The sequence below is a fragment of the Dipodomys spectabilis genome, unplaced genomic scaffold (genome assembly GCF_019054845.1).
Source record: "Dipodomys spectabilis isolate Male_0828 unplaced genomic scaffold, ASM1905484v1 ptg000332l, whole genome shotgun sequence".
NCBI lineage: Eukaryota > Metazoa > Chordata > Mammalia > Rodentia > Heteromyidae > Dipodomys > Dipodomys spectabilis.
The window spans coordinates 185,939-191,239 of record NW_024871009.1 but is presented as its reverse complement, the minus strand read 5'-3'; the positions used below and the strand labels follow the sequence as shown (position 1 = coordinate 191,239).

General features: G+C 35.5%; 1 non-coding gene across 1 annotated transcript; it reads right to left on the bottom strand.

Moving 5' to 3' along the window:
* Positions 1–4,923: 4,923 nt before the first annotated feature.
* LOC122095041 lies at positions 4,924–5,030 on the bottom strand. Its single transcript, XR_006145003.1, has one exon. It is a non-coding gene; the product is annotated as a U6 spliceosomal RNA (small nuclear RNA).
* Between the last annotated feature and the right edge of the window lie 271 nt (positions 5,031–5,301).

Genomic DNA, 5,301 nt, shown 5'->3' with positions numbered 1-5,301 from the left:
CTCAGCTCTTCAGCTCAAGGCTAGCGCTCTACCACTTGAGCCACAACACCACTTCCACCTTTTTTCTTTTTGTTTATGTGGTGCTGAGGAATTGAACCCAGGGTCTCAGGCATGCAAGGCAAGTGCTCTACTACTGAGCCACCTTCCCAGCCCTCCACCTTAATTGTTTAGTTTTCTATTTTACCTCTATTGGTTTGCTGATTGTGCATTTTCCCCTTTTTAGTGACTGACATGTGGATGAAAATCTGTATGATAGCTTATTACTTCCTATGTTACTGTAAAATTCCTGTTGTCTACAGCTGTTCTACTCTTTATTGTATAATACAGTATTTCCCCCACTTCCATCTCCTGTATTTCTGCTCTCATGTATGTTATTTTATTATTTAAATTTTATTGTCAAGATAATGTACAAAGGGGTTATAGTTACATAAGTAAGGTAATGAATTCCTTTTTTTCTAACTTGTTATCCCTTCCTTCATTTTTCTCCCTCTTCCCTCCCAACCCCCCCAAGAGTATTTCCAATATATTGTCTTGTGATTATCACTTTTGCATAGGTTTCCCCTTTGTCCTTTGTCTCTCCATTTTTTTCACTTTCCCTTCCCTAGTTGAGACCAACATATTTACAAAACCCAGGGTATCAAAATCAAATATAGTGATAAGTCAGGAAAACACAAAAGGTTAAAAAGAAATCACATAGTACATTAAGAACAACAACAACAAATAACATGTCTTGGAGTTCATTTCGCTTGGAATCACCTTATATGGTCATATGTACCTAACAATTGAGCTATTCTGCTCATCTACTAAGATTATCCTTGATGTACACAATAATCCTCCCCTATTACCCAGTAATCCCACTTCTGGGTATTTATCACAGTGACCACAAACAAGGCACAATTATGTTTATCACAGTATTATTTACCATAGCTAAGATATGGAATCAACCCAGATGCACCTCAGTAGATGAATTGATCACGAAAATGTAACACACACACACACACACACACACGCACACACACACACACACACATACACACCTATATACACATGGAATACTATGCTTCCATCAGAAAGAATAATATCACCTCTTTGTCAGGAAATGGAAGATATTGGAAAAAATCACATTAACTGAAGTAAGCCAGACTTAAAGAAACATATGTCCAATGGGTTCCCTTATTTGTAATAATTAGTTTATATCAAAGATAATCTCATGTATTTTAATTTGACATTTTGTTCTATGTTGAGCATACAACATTATTGCTATCTTATTTGTTATTATTTCTACAAACCGGCAGGTATATTTAAAGAATTATGTTAATCTCATCCATTACTGAAGGAGAACAACTAAAAGAGCAACCCCTACAAGGAAGAACAACTCCTACTTAATTAGCTTCATTCCTATGTAAAGCCAGTGTTGTCCGCTGCATCCTCATATTGTACATTACAACTCTACACTTGGTCATCCTGTATATCTACTATCATCTATATTGTGACATAAATGCCCCAGAAATTCCAGTTTGCTTTACTTTTTGAAAAATTTCTCTGTTGTTTTAGGTTGGTGTGTGTGTGTGTGTGTGTGTGTGTGTGTGTGTGTGTGTGTGTGTGTGTGTGTGTGTGTGTGTGTGTGTGTGTGTGTGTTTGGACAAAGATCAGAAGACAACATTTTTCTTTATTTAGAATACATCTTTCAGGTCATTGTAAGTTGTGGCTAACGGGAGAAGTCTCTTGCTAGTTTAGGGATGAAACAAAAATATATTTGTGCATGCACCACAGTTGCTTTATTAGTCTGTAGTTGAACACATAACTTTGACTTATATCTTGCTTGTTGTGGATAATGTGAATAACAATGAACTATACATGTATTTACTAGTTACCCAGAGAGAAATAATCATATGATTGGTGGGTCAGATGATATTTCAACTCTGTATTTCTTTAGAAAACTCCATACTACTTTCTAGAATGAGAATAATAACTGGTATTTTAACCACGAGTGGAGAAAATTTCCTTTTCTCCACACTATCACCAACATAATTACGTTTTGAGTTTTTTGAAAAGGCAGGTTTTTATTATGTGCAGTACCCAGACTGGCCTTAGGCTCAAATCCTCTTACTCCAACCTTCCAAATGCTTGGAATTACAAGCCTTTACTACCACACCAAGTTCCTTTGATTTTTTTGATGAGTTATAATAGTTATGAAGTAGTATCATAATAATTTTGAATTGCATTTCTCTAATGACTTCTGTTCACAAAGCATTAATCCAGCATAGAAGTGGTATTAAACACAACTTTGTAAACCCACTGGTGATTTTCAGGGCATTTTGCAAAATATGGCTATTCAGAACTTTTGTCGATTTTTAATCAATTTCCTTGTTAATCTCATCTTTAATCTCTATATACAAAATCAATAATTAATTCAATATAGTAGAAAGGAAAACAATTGAGCAACTCCTCACAATTTTCAATTTTCAATAACATGATATTGCTTAAATCATTTTCTGTTTACACTTGAGACTATATAACTCAATTTATTTAGATCTTTTACAAGGCTCTCTGTATTTTATTTATTTTATGCTGATTGCTCTTTCCAAATCCTGTATGTCTAATTCTCCTTGGTTTCTTGCAGTCTCATGTAGTTCAGGTTTCAAACTGAAGAATAAATTGAAGGAAGCAACCCAAAAATAGAGTTCCTCTCATCTGATGATGCCTCTACAAGAATGAGGAAAGAGTTCATCCTGCTAAGGACCTTTGTATGATAGGATATCAAAAGGAGAATTCATTCTTCCATGTCTTCCCTGCCTTTGCAATTTACCTTAAATGATGTAAAACTCAATATACTGCTCAGTTACTTTTACGTTTTATGAGTTTTGCACATTATCATATGGACTTCACCCCAGTCTACAGCATTCCTTCATTATTCTGTCACTGATAGTTTTACACTATCAAGACATAAGATAACCAGTTTGATTTACAGCATGAGAAGTTATCCAGCTGGTTTCCTTGGAAGCACAGCATAGTCAATAAATAACATTACTTCTGGTTGCTCACTGCATGTAATGATTCCTGTGATATATATCACATTCTGTTTAATATTAAAAAAAACTACTGGGTAAACTGAAAGCTCATTCATAGAAGTTTATGTTAAGTATTTCACAAGTTTTATGTCTCTTAGGTCTTAAAAAATTTGCTGTAATGCTAATGTTATTACCATTTTAGTGTTGAGAAAAATTGTAATTCAAGGCACTAAGTGCATTGCCCAAAGACATATAGTGAGGAAGGAAATGAGTTAAAGTTTCCAAAAGCCTTTCAGCAATACAAAAATGTAGGTAAAATCTTTCCATTCTCTTATACTCTCAATTCAATATTCATATTGTCCAATAAATAATAGCATAAAAAATATTGCCCACGGTAATTGTTTTCTATCACATTTTGTCTTCAACACAGACTGAGTTGGTGACTTTGGGTTATCATGCACAGTGCTGAGATTATAAATTGAGGTCCAAAGAGAGCCAAATTTTTCTGTCCCACAGTTCCAGTATCCTTTTTAAAAAGTACTAAAACTTTTAAATACCATCACTTACTGTCTTTTAAGTATCCCAAAATGTAAACAATTCACATATAGTCACTCCAAAATGCTTTAAAAGTAGGAAATAATAAAACAGGCCCTCCTGAACTAAAGTTTCTTCTACATTTAAAATTATTCCTAAAGCCTTGTACTGGTTTGTCATACCTGTAATCTTGTCTACCCGGCATACCTACAAAGGAGCATGGGATCTGTGGATAGGAGTTGGAAGCCAATTAAGGCAAAAAAAATCAAAATATTATTTTTCAAAAATTTAAATGAACTAGCAAAGGTCCAGGAATGGAGATGTAGCTCATATAATAGCTCACAAAGCTAGAGAGGAAAGGCCTTGCAAATCCTTGAAGCTCTGAGTTCAAACTCTGGGCATGCCAACATGCACGCACACACACACATGCACACGCACACACGCGCGCGCAAAGTAATGAGTATATTTCCTATCTAACATTGTTACCTCCCACTTTGTTTTTCCCCAACTACCTCTCCCTTACACCTCCACAAGTACACACTTGACCCCCCCCCCCCCGCACCCTGCCTAAATTGTAAAGTTAGTATTTCAACATAGTGTCTTGGGCAACTCATTGTTTTAATGGGTCAAACAGTATCTCTATTTGAGCATTTTGGTTTTTCCCTTTCCCTCTCCAAATTAGAGAAATGTATATAAAAGATGCAGGTGCATCAACACCAAATACAGTGAAAACAGGGGTTATACCGTGTGGGACGACCAAATTAAAAAAAAAATCTCATCGTACATTATAAGTGCATTAGAAACAACAGCAAGAAAGGAAAAACACACACTTGTGTCCCTAGCTTGGGTTCATTTAGTTTAACATCACCTTATCTAGTCATATGCACATAGCTTTTGACCTTTTCTGCTTTTCCCAGACATATATAACTTATTGCAAATAAGGGATACCATGGGACCTATGTTTCTTTGGACTTGGCCTATTTCAGTTAATATAAATTTTTCCAAGTCTTTCCATTTTCTAACAAATTGGGCAATGTCATTCTTTCTGATGGATGATAGAATTCCATCACACACACACACACACACACACACAATGTTTTCTTGATCCATTAATCTATTGTGGGGCATCGGGGTTGGTTCCATATCTAAGCTATGGCAAATAATGTTGCAATATACATAGTTGTGCTGGTAGTTTTAGAATGGCCTTGTTAGTGATCATTTGGGTGAATGCACAAAAGTGGGATTGCTGGGTCATAGAGGAGCTCTATGTGTAAAGCTTTGAGGAACATCCATACTGCTTTCCAAGTGCGTGAACAAGTTTACACTCCCACCAAGAATATAGTAGGGTTCCCTTCTGGTCACATGCCCTCCAGCATCTGTTGTTGTGGAACGCTTCATGAATTTGGGTGTCATCCTTGCGCAGGAGCCATGCTAATCTTCTCTGTATTGTTCCAATTTTAGTGTATGTGCTGCCGAATTGAGCACAGAACATTTTTTATATATAAAGTGGAATTGATTTTTTTAAACTAGATAATTCAACAAAAAGCAAGTTCAAAAGAATTGTGAAATTTTAGAACCAGATATTTGTTACATAAGCACACATTTAAGAATAAAGTCAAGATTGATATGACAAAAACAAAATGAGTCCAGATGTTTGTTGTTCAAGAGATGTGTAGGAGGAGGAATTCAATTATTCTATACAGGGCACCTCTCATAATGAATACTGCAGCAAGTGTTAAGGTGTGTTAAAAGTTTT